The following is a 14873-nucleotide window of genomic DNA, read 5'->3' as shown; positions in this document are numbered from 1 at the left end:
ACTGAAGCATACTTTCAATTATTATTATCATTATTCATTAGCACAGTTTGAGGACACTAATGCAATGTAAAAAGAACCCTTTTAATAAATCCTTTTCCTAGTGTTTTGCATATAACAGTTTTTAAGGTAGATGCCAGTAATTACAGACTTAAAATCTTGAAATTAAAAAACACAAAAGAATTAAAAGAATTCACAAAAGTCCTTTCCAATCAGTATCTGTGGATTGTGGCTATGCCGGTATCCATTAATCTCTAATCTGAATTATTTGTTTTTGCTTCCATTTAATTTTCAGGCAGTCTAAAAAGAATGGATTCAAGGCTAATTCATCAGCAAACTGTTGGCAAGGCCAGCCTATTCCATATGTAAATATTGGCATTGTTTAAAATTAATTTGATTGCTTGAATTATTCAGATTTATTTTCTCTGATGCAAGCAAGATGTCTACAAAAATGTCCTATCAGAGAGAAATCTGTTTTTCTATGAAAAAAATGCAGTATCCCCCTCCCCCCTCTCTCTGAAAGTGGTTTATTCATTCAACCATGTATAATGATTGAAGATAGCTTACATCCTTAGGATGTAAGTTTACAGACAGACAGGCAGGCAGGCAGGCAGGCAGGCAGGCAGGAAGACAGACAGATGATAGCATAGCAATATCAGTATCATTTAGACAGTTACTGCTTCACAGTGCTTTCCAGCCCTCTCTAAGTGGTTTACAGAGTCAGCATGTTGCCCCCAACAATCTGGGTCCTCATTTTATCCACTTTGGAAGGATGGAAGGCTGAGTCAACCTTGAGCCTGATGAGATGTAAACTGCCAAATTGCAGGCAGCTAGAAGGCAGCAGAAGTAGCCTGCAGTACTGCACTGTGTCACCACGGCTCTAAATAGAAGAGATAGATAGATAGATACAGATATAGATATTTGTTTTCATAGATTTTCACGGGTACAGGTATGCAGGTCTTGGCGTATTCAGGTCTTTTCCTGTATAAGATTGAGAGTATCTTGGTGATGTTTCAACGAGGTCCCACTCACCATTTTCAGGCTGGTGCTTTCGGCTTCATGCTTGTGCAAGCAAAGTGTGATTGAAGCTGCCGTCTCTCTATAAACCTCCCCACCAGTATTTATAGAGAGACGGCAGCTCCGATCACTCTTTGCTCACACAAGCACAAAGCCGAAAGCACCAGCCTGAAGATGGTGAGTGGGACCCTGTCAAAACATCACCAAAACACTCTCAATCTTACATGGGAAAAGCTCCGAACATGCCAAGACCTGCAGATAGATATAGATATAGATATAGATATAGATATAGATATAGATATAGATATAGATATAGATATAGATATAGATATAGATATAGATAAGGGTGTCAAACTTGATTTCATTGAGGGCTGCATCAGGGTTGTGTTTGACCTTGGGAGTGGGATGGGCATGGCCAAGGGATATGGCCAGCTTGACGTCACTTATGTCAGGGGCATTTGTGATGGCCCAAGCGATCTGCCAATGAAAATCGGCTACAGAGCTCTATTTTCAGCTATGATGGCCTCCTGCACCCTCTATCAGTGAAAACAGATCTTGAGGGGCTGCATACTAGGAGGCTATTGCAGCTGAAAATGGAGCCTGGGAGGGCTGCATGTGGCCCTCTTGAGCTCCATTTTTGCTGGCAGAGGCACCACAGGCTGGTCCTTTGCTGTTTCTAGGGCAGCCCCACGAGCGAGATCTAAGCACCCCACGGGTCAGATCCAGCCCCCAGACCTTGAGTTTGAAATCCCTGATATAGATGTTTAAATGTGCAGATTGAGGTGCTCCTGCCCTGGGCTTTAGTCCTGAAGTGCAGGTTGGGTGTTGTTAGGGTTAGGATGCCCTGAGGTTGTGTGAAACCCAGAAAGGAAGATTGACCTCAAATATGTAGATACCTCCATAGATGTGGACTTATTATGATGGGATCAAACTGGAATATTGACAAAGAAAATTGCCTTATCTATTAAAGTTGGCTAAAAGGTGGGGGAGAGAGGGAGGGAGAGAAAGAAAGAAAGAGGGAGAGAGAGAGGGAGAGAGAGGGAGACTTAAAAATCTCCCCAGAAAGTAATAGTTTTCTACTTGTATGTTGGAATAGGCTCCCTGTTATATCTTTTCCCTCAATAGAAACGAAAGAATCTGGTTTGAGTAAGTAAGAGACAGGGGTGCAAGAAAAGAAAATGCCCAATAGACCAACAGTAAACACCCTGTTATCTCATATGGTATTACATATTTGATTCCTACACAGAAAGAAGGGGGGGATGTTTTTAGACTGTTACAAGCTTAAAAGTTTCTGATCTACCCCTCACCCTTTGGCACCTCACTAGTTCCATGAGGAGACAGAAATTCCCTCAGGATGAGGGGAGTTGCCAGAGGTGGAATCTGAAATACAGAAGCAGAAAAAATATGAATAAATTATGCATTTTAGTTTCAGAAATTTTGTCAGTTTTATAGCTTGAACGACTCCAAAGCCGCATAGCATTCTATATAAATTCCACTCTTCCCCAATAAGAGAAAAAGCAATTCTTTATTTATTTAAATGCCCAGACTATTAAAAAAAATATTGTAAACAAGATCATCATAACAGTTTTGTTTTGAAGCTGAAATCACTCCCCTTAAATGGAAGAATTTCAAAAGTGTATCACAAAAATTTCATCCCGCCACCAAATTTATTAGCAATTCCCTTTGAATTAAATAGATAAATAAAATTAAAGGGTGCTCAAATAAAGTTACTCCTAAATTAGTGATAACAATTGGATGTTTTCCAAATAGCTGAATCTGGGACAAGACTACATATTATCATTGTACAACCTTATTGTCATGGGGTTTGTAATTTTTTTAAAAAAATATCATGTTGTTGTTAGTGCTGTCAATGCCAGTGGTGTTTTCAAAACTTACGATGCAAGCTCTGTACTAATTTTAAATTATAAAACCAGAAGATATATATATAAAAAAAATTTTATTTCATGGCAAAAAAAATTGAAAAGTTATTTTTTTTTGCTATGAAATAAAAATGGTATATACATTCTAAGAATTATAACATAATTGCTTTATTAGTGAGAATAGAAGTATTAACTGCTATAAATCCAGGAGGCATAAACATATTCCACAACCAATTGTCTATTGCAAGTTTTATCCTTAATTATCTCTCTGCAAAGGGATAATTAAGGACAAAGCCAAGGTCCCTAAAATACTTCTAGTTATGTAGTTGTCCTTGAGTCCTTCTTTGCCATAGTACAACAGTTTGTTTTTTTAAAAAAAATGCTTTCTGCTTTTTTTAAAAAAAGTAGGTCTAAGTGACTGACAGTTTTGTGCCAAGATGGAGCAGTTTGAAACACTTGAGATATTAAACATTGAGCAACACTATTTATAATGGGAATTATGACAGAAATACGAACACAACAAGGAAGTTTTGAGAGTATGGATAACCTTTCATAAATATCTTTTTCCCTCTTCCTTTTCTTCTTAATTACTAGGGATAGGAAAAATCAGGTTATCAGAATTTTTCAGTGAATATTTATCCTCCTTTTATGCAACATAATTCAGATTCACAGCAGTTCACAATAACAATTAATATTTTAAACAACAATATATAACCAGCAACATAATACTATAAAAATATAAAGGTGTAAAAAAAAATTGGAGCAAACCTAAACAATTAGCTGTAATAATGATCATAGTGATAATAATATTGATGGTGATTATTAACCTTCTCATCTTTCCTATTACCTACTCCTATTGATTTCTTATGACTATCACTTTGCTGGTTGCATCTTATGATTTAGGATTGTGTATTACAATTTATCACATTGTTGCTTGTATTGTGTTTGTATTATGTTTCCAATTCCATTTGTCCAATAAGGAATATTCTCTCCTCCCCTCCCCTCCCCCACCAACCCATCCCATCCATCCCATCCTATGGGATGAATAGGTATGTGATAATATGCACACTTTCAATCTTCATGTGCATATCAAAATCTTTTTTTTTTTTTTTTTCAAATTTGTAAGATTGTTCACAGCTTGGCATAAATACAGACTTAAAAACTTTTTTAATTAGAGAAACACAATACCTACAGTACAAATTGTGCATGAAATTAAATAAAGAGGCTGGCAACTAACTTTTCTGCTGAAGAATTATTTTACAGAAATAGCCTGCCTGAGAAGAACTATCTGACTGTGATAAGATATTTAGGTAAGTTTGCCTTGTTTGATAAAAAAATGTGGTGGAGAAACTAACATCCTTATTTTGGGGAATTGAAACGTTTCAATCACAGGTTTCAACCTGACCCCTGTTACTTTTACGGGAACACTATGCAAGCAGACTTTCCCTCCCCTTCTTATCATTTGAAAAGTGTTACTATAAAATAAAACCCAATTGTTTCTATGTAGCAGGTTGTAGAATTTGAACAGAATTTAGAGCCCTTTGTTCCAAGAGAAGATTTATAAAAACCTGCCTTATGTCACATCACTTTGTCACATAATATGATCAAAAAAGGGATATTTGGAGTTTTAGGGATGTTTGAAATTACAAATAAATTAGTAAATGGGCTGTATAGATAGTCCTCAACTTATGACCAATTTTTTTGTTGCTAAGTGAAACATTTGTTAAGTGAGCTTTACCCCACCTTATGATCTTTCTTGCCACAGTTGTTAAGTGAATCACTGCAGTTGTTAAGTTAGTAACACAGTTGTTAAGTAAAGCTGGCTTCCCCGCTGACTTTGTTTGTCAAAAGGTCACAAAAAGGGATCATGTGATCCTGGAACACTACAACCATCATAAATATGAACTACTTGTCAAGTATTTGAAAAAGAATCAGGTGAGCACGAGGATGCTGCAATGGTCATAAGTGTGAAAAACAGTAATAAGTTACTTGTTTCAGTGCCGTTGTAACTTGAAATGTTCATGGCATGCCCTTGTTAGAGTCGGACTCTGAGGGAGAGGAGGAAGAGCTGACAGGGAGTGGAGGTTGTGGAGGAGGCTGGGGAAGGGCAGAGGCCAGTTGGGCAGTCAGAAAAAAACCAGGCCCATCCCCTCTTCATCCTAGGACATGCAAGGGGGGACGGAGAAGGCAACAACTTGGCTTACGAGAGAGGAAGTGGACATAATTCTCCTCATTGGTTGCAGCTGGGGAGACTAGTATATAAGAGAGACGATTACCACACAATGTTGCCAGAAGCAAAGCGTATTCTATTTTGGGCTGAAGTTATTATCTTGGTTGGTGTCCCTCCAACAGACTGTGCCTTGTTATCTCCTTGAATTTGGTAATTACTTATCCTTGTCTGTTGTGGAAATTTCATCGTAGTTTGTTTGGTTTTTTTAGTTTACCTCTATCTGCTCGTTAAGTTGCTTTCATTTGAAGACAATTTTTGAGTACATTTTATCTCCAACTGAGAATTATTGAACAGTGGGGCCAAGTTGGAGGCATTAAAGGACATTTATTTACATTTTGGATTTTGTTACATTTGTGTTACACTGCAGGTCATCACGGGTCACTAAATAAACTGTTGTAAGTTGAGGACTACCGGTGTTATCAAACCCAGCTGCTGTGTCAAAGCATTGTTCTGCCAAAATGATGACCCGCATGAGGTGCTGTCATGAGGCAAATCTCACTATTAGGTGCACACTGTGAGATACAAATATGCAAGTTACAGCATTCCTCATTCATATCAGCCTCCAAAGGCAGCTGACTCTCCAGTGACTGGGAAATGTTGGACAGCCCCTGGCTCTATCTCTGTGTCTGACACAGAGCATCCATCAGAGGCTTCCCCAGACTCCAGAATTGGCCCAAGTTCCTCCCTATCCTCCTTATCATCCAACAATAGATACCCATAGCTACTTTTGAATGACAAGATATCCTGCAGCCTTCAATTCCTCATTTACCTCATGTACGGGAAGAAACATTCTCTTTCTTCATGTGCCTCAAATATAGATGGTTACTGAGGAGAAGACAAAGAAAATAGTAGGAAATACTAGGACCATGATGGCGAACCTATGGCACATGTGCTGAAAGTAGCATGCAGAGCCACTTCTGCTGGCACACAAGAGGTCACCTGGAAGAGCCCCACTGTGCATGCGCATAAACCCCCCACCAGCCAGCTGATTGTTGTATCTGCCATGCGTGCGTGGGGGAGACATGCACGTGGGAGATGTGCATGTATATGAGGCATGAGGCATGTGGGGGTTTTCATGCGCATATACAGGCATGCAGTATACACACAGGGGTAGCATGTGCATGCGCAGGGGGGTGGAGGGAGGTGCACGTGCATTGCATCATGGTTGCAGGCATGCGAGCACACTTTTGGCATGTGGAAAAGGTTAGCCATCACTGTACTAGGAGATAGTTTTAATGATCCTCAACAAGCTGAGTCAATAAAAGTCTGTAATCTGATGTCTGTAGGGCTAAGATACATTTGTTTATATTTCAAATTCGGGTACTGATGTTCAAATCTGATTTTTAGGAAGAGTTTACTGGCACATTGAGGTGTGTATTTGTCAGCAAAATGTACCAAAGTGTAAAAATGAAAACATCAAGCATGAGAATTTAATCTGTTTGGGTTTTTTTGGGGGGCAGACATTCCATTATCACCTTCAGAAGATGGTGTTTGGGAACATGATTTATTGGAACTCTGAGCTGACAAAAACAAATACAAAAGTTTGCTTTTAATTTTCCTAACTATGCAAGATCTCCCAACATTTGACAAGGAACTGTAACTTCAGATGAAACAGTTGCAACCCCATTGCTGTTTTTGCTGTTTTTCATTCATTCTGGATAAAATAAATCAGGATCAGTTATCACTGCAGGAAAAACAATGGCAATGTCTAAATAAAACATGGCAGAGTATGTTAATTACAATTATTTCCTAAGTGCCTATTCCAAACCAGAGATATTTACTAAAGTTTATTTATATCCTTGCTACAGAATCAGATAAGGAACTAATCCGCGTTTAATCACTCATTAATTTGGGGACATGTAATGAAGATCTCATGCCAGGTTGTTCATTCAACATCTACAATCTATAGCTGTCAAAATATTAATCTCCTCTGTTACAACAACAATCGTTCTAAATTAATTTGAGGTCTGCAATTCTTTTGTAGCTATTGGCCAAGATAGGCATCACACTATACTTGCTGCATTTGTTCAGAAAATAAGAATAAAATTAAGATAATTTCTTTCTGTGGGGTGTTTTTTTGTTTTGTTTTTTTTCATCAGCAGGGACTGGGAGACTGGTCAGGGTTGAGGGAAAGCTGAGCAGAGCAAAGTACCGGAATATCCTCAGTGAAAATCTGTTTCACAGCACTCAGAACCTCAGTCTGGGCTGAAGGTTCATTTTCCAACATGACAACAATCCTAAGCACACAGCCAACACAGGAGTGGGTTAGGACAACTCTATGAATGTCGTAGAATGATTTAGCCAGAGACCTGACTTGAACCTTATTCAACATCCCTGGAGGGACCTGAAAATGGCTGTCTATCGATGGTCACCATTCAACCATTCTACTGGTTTGGACAGTTCAGGTGAACCAGTAGTTCCAGTGAGCATTTGGCCCTGCCCATTTGTCTCTGCTCTTTCCTGTGTTTTATTTATTTATTTATTTATTTAGCACAGCTGAATCACGCAGCAGACTGGTTTGCCATGCATCAGCTGTTTTACTCACAGGAGATGCAGCAGAAGTTACATAACTGAGTTGAAAATAGGCTTTTTAGAATGTACAGCATGCACGCTCACCGAACTGGTGGTTACACTGGTTGAATCGTACCACTGCATCCAACCTGACTGAGCTGGAGAGGATTTGCAGGGAAGAATGGCAGAAAATCCCCCAATCCAAATGTGCAAAGCTTATCACATCATATCCAAAGAGACTTGTGGCTGTAGTTGCTGCAAAAGGTGCTTTAACAAATTACTGAGCAACGGCTCTGAATATTTATGCCAATGTGATATTTTAATATTAAAGAGAATTGATATTAATGAGAAAAAATGATTTTCAACAACTATAAATCAGGCTGCAACATAAGAAAATTGACAAAAGTGTCTGGCTACCCATCCAGAAATTCAAATTCTGTTACAGCATTTAATGCACAAAAACAAAATTATATAACCATTTGCATTTGCTCAACAGATCCCACTAACCTCCACAAAGAAATGCTGGATACAGAAAGAAAATGTACTTCCTTTTTCTTCCCACTGTTTATTATGCTAACTTAAAGGCAAAATGATACAAGAGAGAAGGTTGGGGAAAGAGCATAATTTCTTTCTCCCTACAGAAGTGGCTGCACTCAAATAAAAAAACAGTTGTACCATTTAGCTTATACAGAGAACATTTATTTTTCCAATCTGTTCTGATATCTTGTTATCATCGGACAAAATGAATAACATTCAGCGTGTGCTTTAGCTAGTTCTATATGCGGTACAGCTAAAAGCAACGTTTTCAATGAAAACCCCCAATTCAAACTAATATAAGATAAAAGTGCTTAATGAAACCATGTCCACTTTTGTTGATTAACAGACTATTATAAAAAGACTGGTCATTTATTAAACATGCCTATTTTTCTTTTGTACTGATTTCTAGAGAATACACATGCAACAGAGACACACAGAGACAGACATACACATAGGTTATAGCTGTTACAAAGTCATTTAGAACAAGTAGAATATATTGTATGTTATGTGCAGACAGCTGCTGTGAATAAAAACAAAAATAATATGTTTCTAGATATATTATATGACCATAAAATGAGTGGAAATAGATAAGATAGATAGAAGATGGATAGATAGGGAGATAGATAGATAGATAGATAGATAGATAGATAGATAGATAGATAGATAGATAGATAGATAGATAGATAGATAGAAGATGGATAGATGGATAGATAGGGAGATAGAAAGACAGATAGATAGATAGATAGATAGATAGATAGATAGATAGATAGATAGATAGATAGATAATATTAGATGATATACAGACAAACTAAAGATTTATTCCATGCCTGATAATTCAAAGAAAACTTTCTGGATGCAAAAGTAGAAATATACTGACTAGCTGGTATAATGTAAAAAGATACATTGATAGAATCATGCTCCAAAATCACATAAAGAAGAAAGATTGATTGGAAAATATCTTAACTGCAGTTGATGGCAAAGATTTATTTCCAGTATTTTTTTCAGGGAAAATAGACAAATAAGTCATTTTCCAATTGGTCTGTGGATCATCACTGTTTAGCTGTTATATCATTCCTTCAAAAATTGATTTTGTCGAAAATAGCTTCAAAAAGGTTATACCCAGAAACTGTCTTCAGGCATTTCAATTTTCGCAAATGAAAAATGCAGCTATTTTACAGAAGGTAGGAAATAAGGAAGGAAGGATTTTATATTTGCCAAAGAAGTGTTTAATAAGCCTTGGAATAGACTGTTTTGTTAAATAATCCATGCAATTGATTTTGTTTTGGGTTGGTTTTTTTTAGCACTTGTTAATCCCTTTCTGTACATGTCTTATGGTGTATTCCTGCTTGAAAGGTGGTATGCTTTTCTGGAAAGGAAATGTTACTTTCAGCACTGATATTTTATGTCTGGCAGCATTAAGCACTTGAATTATTTTTCCTCCTTTATATTGGCAGTTAAAACTAAGAAGCCAATATTGTGAACACTTGTGAATGAGAGAGAATAGGTTCGTGGATAGAGTTGGATCTGGAGAAAGTGGCTTATGAATCTCTGTAACATTCATTAATCTAAGTGTGTGGGCATTTTTTCAACCAAAATTACCTCACCGGTCTCTTAATGAAGATACAATGGAACTGTCCAATATTTCTCTTCCTGGCTGATGGAAGCAGATGCAGTATGCAAGGGTATGTTACAAAATGGATACAGCTTTCTTCACTGACCATCAAGTCAAAAACACTTCCTAATGTCCATGTTATATAAATTCTATAACTTTCTAATGCATTAAATACCTGCAAAATCCAGCAGAGATCTTCTAGAGGCCTTCATTTAAAACGAGAACTGTGGTTTACCTGATAATGTACACTGATGAATCTTCTCTACGTCTTATGCAAGATGAACTACTATAACACGACAAATTATTGAGGAGCAAGCACATTTTTTTTATTATTTTCTATTAACAATGAAAGGCTATACACTTACTACTGGACAGCTAGCAAGGGCAGCCTATCTTTACAGCTGAGACTATAGGGACTACTGGAATGAAAAAGCTCATTAACTCTTTACTGTGAGTGATTAGGTTGTTTCCACAAATTCATCTCCAGAGATAATAGCTTATCTTTGGGGTTGGAGTTGTTCAGTGCTCAGAAATGAGAGAGGAATTAACTAATTGAGGTTCAGTAGCAGGGGCAATTAATGCTTCTCTTAAGCATTTGCCTTTTCCATTAAGTGCTCTCTCTAATGCTGTTGCCTAACTACCTAATGCTCCTCCTCCTCCTCCTCCTCCTCCTCCTCCTCCTCCTCCTGACATAGAATAAAATATTTCTAGTTTAGGTTGAACTGTGGGATCCTTGGAGTTCTCTGAGTTGATGGTTTTCTTGCAGATGTTTCATTTACCAAACTGGGTAACATCATCAGTGGGGCTTGCTCTCTGTATAGATACAAGTGGCTTGCCCTGTCAGTGTTGGTGGGAATGTTCTTGATGATTCCTTGATTAGGCTGATCTTTACAGTTTGATTGTTTGACTGAGTTAGTAATTCCTTGATTAGGGTATTGTTTACTGTCTGATTGTTGGTCTGGTATTAATGCCAGTAATAATCTGTTTTTCCTCAGTGTTGGTTGCTGGAAAGGAGGTATTTTGCTCTTTGTATATAGATATTTTTAATGTCTATGTCTCTATTGGTGTTGTATGTAAAGACTGTTGCTAGTTAGATAGTGAAACATCTGCAAAAAACATCACCAAGCTTAGAAAGCGCCACAGTAGGTGACATATAAGACATACAGTACCTGATTCTTCTGCAAAGATCAAACTTAGGCTAATTCACACCAATAAGTGTGTTCATACGTGCCAACAGAGGCTTTAGGAAGTTGTGCAAGAAAATAAACTACATTGCAAAGGACTTGACATTTCAAAAATCAGAAACTGTTAAATATAAACAGAGTCAGTGCAAAACTTTTCAAAAGCTAAATAAGCAAGATATTTGAAAAGTGCCTTACCACAATGCAGCAATACCAATGTATACCGAAATGTACAATAAAAGGATGGTACGTAGCAATCAACACTCTTTCTTTAAAGCATTATCACTGACACGTCCCCAAAGAACATTTCTTGTGATGAGTAAAATAGGACTGTCAACCATTTGATTCTGTTTTTCATCTTCCTGGTTTAGGGCAAAAAGAAAAAGAAAGAAGAAAACAAGGTAGCTTTTTTTTTTTTTTTTTTGCAACTATATGCCTGCCTTTCTACAGTACAGTTCTTAAAAAGGAATTGTGAATGAAATTCCCAGCTAAGTTACCCCTACTCAAGGAGAACTCAAATTATCTTTGGGATATCTTCTATCTTATCTAAGTGGGATGGGTGACATAAATATCTAATAAATAAATAAATTTTAATTGGCAGAAGGTTTCCAGTTCAGCTCAGAATTTAGCCAAGTCTGACACATTCTTGGTTTTTTAACAGTACTAGCAGTAGCACTTTGACTTAGGTTTCTCTTCATAGTGCTTTACAGCCCGCTCTAAGCAGTTTACAGAGTCAGCGTATTGCCCCCCAAAATCTGGGTCTTCATTTTACTGACCTCAATCTGAGTCAGCCTTGAGCCTGTCAGGATCGAATTGCTAGCAATCAGCAGAATTAGCCTCCAATACTGCATTCTAATCACCGCATCATCATCACCACTCTTCTGTACTCTGTAGTTTCTAAATGCCTCACATTTTATGTGCCCTTCTATAAATCCTACATCTTACAGTCCCCCTTGCTTAAGAATCTTTATTGAAACAGCATAATCACAATTATCTCCTTAGAATTACAATCTGTATTTTTTAAAGAAATTATTCAGCATTCCAAATGCAGATTTCTGCAATTATTGGCAGCTTGAAAGATTCACCGAGTATATGTTTGTAACTGCATTAACTCTAAGAATAATTTAGTTGGAAAGCCTTGATTACCAAGAAGGCGTGGGTTTATTTGTTTTTTTAAGATAACACCATGGAGATGAGAGTAATCTGTTTTGTCATTTCCACAAATGTTGGTAACATAGTAATAACCATAAAACTACTTTGAATGACAGTCCTGTATAATCTGCTATGACAACTAACATATTACAAAGCGAAAAACATAACAAAAGAGAGTTAACGCAATACTGAGATCTACATAATACTACTAATGTTATGCAACAAAATAGTTTTCATAATTGTTTTTTAATTTATTTGCTTGCTTCATTTTTGCCTAAGTGATTGTAAGCTTCTCTCTTAAACCTTTAATTTGTTTTCCTCTCTTTTTCAAAAAGCAGACATTTTTAACTGAAGTTATAAACTGGCTCCTGATATTTTAATCTGTATGCATTTTCAGATTACCACCTAGGAAATATAGCACAGTGGAAAGGCAGATAAACCTCAGGATGTTATTATTTTTTAAAAAAACCAATCATTTAAAAATGTTGCAAATAAATTATGTTTGTTTTTGTTTTTAATAAGTTAAAAAAATGTATTGCATACATCTAATAAGAATCAATAACTGATCTTTATTGGATGGTGGAGTATCAATAAAGGATAATATTTGTAGCTCAGGGTTGAAATGAAGGATTTTGGGTGCTCTCTGAGCTTGCTTCTTTTTTCATAGATGTTTAATTACTCTAAGTAGGTAACATCATCAATGCTGTTCCCATTTGCATGCTGTCTGAAGCATTTGATCCCATTTTTTTTTTTTTTACAAAAGAAGAAACAGCTATAACAGGTTTTATAAATGAGCCAAGGAACATTATACATCAGGTCAATAACTAAGAGCACAGGTGGCCGAACTAGACTTGTCTATCCATTAAAGTATCAAGAAAAAATCTGTACATATTAAATCCTATCATTCAAAATCCACATGACTCCCATCTGCTCATGTTGGAGACACTGTAGAAACTTTTGTTCACGTGGTAGATTTTTTTTTTTTATTCTAACACTCAAAATTTGGAATTGCAAGCATCTAGTATTCATATTTATTTGACAGTTAGTAAAAAGAAAAAAAATGTGTCCAAAATTTCTTCAGCAGCATTTCAGTACACATTCTTTTGGAAAGAAGGTTAAATATTTAGGATGTACCATTTGGGCAAGACAGTAACTGATGATGGGAAAAGAGAGAAGAAGGAATGAAAGAAAGAAAATAAAATGTAGCCAGCACACCAGCAAAACATATTGATATATTTCATGTAACTATTTCCTGTTTTCAAACTAAAAAAAGGAAATTAAATTTCACTGGATGACATTCATTCAAGCACTTCTTTAAGACTTGGATCCTCAACATTATCCATATATTTGCCTTCATTCTTGACACATATTCTTGATACCAGAGAAATGAAACTAAGTTACTAATATGCTATCTATCAACCAGCAAGTTGTTATCCATCAATAAGGCTCATGTTGCAATTCTGTACCTTGAATATAAGAGTGTAAGCATATAAGCTTTAAGAAGACTGAGACATTCCCAGGTTGTCTGATAGTTGAAACAAGTGGCAAAGATTCACTTCATTATTAATTTCACAAGAAGCAACAACAACAACAAACAGAAACTTTCTGTTGCTGGATTGCAATGGGAAAATTAGAAAAAGAGATAAAACAAAATCCAGTTAGCCTTTCTAAAAGACAATCTTTTCACAGAGAATGAAAACAGATCTGGCTGAGAAGACATTTTGTAGAAAGCAAGGGGCTTCCACAATGGAAAAAAAAACCCCACCTGCTGTTTTTTTTATTCTGTCATCTACTGATTTATCTTAGGAAAGCACATAAAAAAAAAAAACATGGACTGAAATGCAGTAGTCTTCAAAGATTTCCAAAACATGAAATGCCTTGAGTTAGCAAGCTTATTATAACTAGTAAAGACAACAAAGAATCAGAACAATATACTTCAGTTACCTAGTGGAAATTATACAATAAATGTTATGATAGAACTTTACTCAGAATTAATAACTGCTATGAGAATACAGTACATACTTAGGAAGAGTGCAATGGGGAATAAAATATCCTTTTCTGGGTTGACTTATTGTATAGAAGTATCTCAGAGTACAAATATTAATTACTAAGAGTGTAATTCTATAGACAATGCTTGGTTTGCCTTATTACAGTGTAGGGAAGTATGGACTTTAGCCTAAGGCTAAAGAGTCTTAGAGCCTCTGAAAACAGCAGGACTTTCTTTTTGAGGAGATATGCCTGAAACTGAACAGCACTACATAAGAAAAGAAAACTCAGAAAGCTCAGAAACTCACTTTCCTCAGAAACTCACCCTCCTCAGGCTGAGGTGCAGTACAAATTAATGTCTTAGTTCTGAATAGAGAGAGCATCTGCATTAATTGTTGTAGTGTTTCAAAGGTTCTTTGTTGAGAATCAGCTGGACTTTCTTGTCTTTCTTTGAAGATGTTTCACTTCTCATCCAAGCAACTTCTTCAGCTTTGACTGGATGGTGGGGAATGGAAGAATTTATATTCCTTGCAGTAAGTCATTTGCATTCTCTCAGAGAGCTGTTGAGGTTTGTCTGTGTCCTCGGGGTCACCTATGTAGTGCAAATGGGTATGGAGCCTTCTTGGAACTGCTGAAAGGACTGTGTTGTGGAGCTTAGCTTTCTGAAGGATGTTTTCTGCCCTATGTTCCTTCACTGTTGAACAGAAGCACAGGCTGTTGGGGATGGGTCTGTGTTGTCTGTAGTCTGCAATTTTTCTGGAAATGCATTC

The 14873-nt window shown here is 36.7% G+C and overlaps 1 long non-coding RNA gene across 1 annotated transcript; it reads left to right on the top strand.

Moving 5' to 3' along the window:
• Window positions 1-9777: 9777 nt before the first annotated feature.
• On the top strand, window positions 9778-14625 carry LOC148125175 (uncharacterized). Its single transcript, XR_015744524.1, has 3 exons — window positions 9778-9854; window positions 11337-11366; window positions 14560-14625. It is a non-coding gene; the product is annotated as an uncharacterized LOC148125175 (long non-coding RNA).
• Window positions 14626-14873: the final 248 nt, after the last annotated feature.

The sequence above is a fragment of the Pseudonaja textilis genome, chromosome 8 (genome assembly GCF_049901715.1).
Source record: "Pseudonaja textilis isolate UNSWEBS1 chromosome 8, rPseTex1.2, whole genome shotgun sequence".
NCBI classification, from domain to species: domain Eukaryota; kingdom Metazoa; phylum Chordata; class Lepidosauria; order Squamata; family Elapidae; genus Pseudonaja; species Pseudonaja textilis.
Note: the sequence above shows the minus strand (reverse complement) of the source record. Positions and strands in the feature narration are given on the sequence as shown.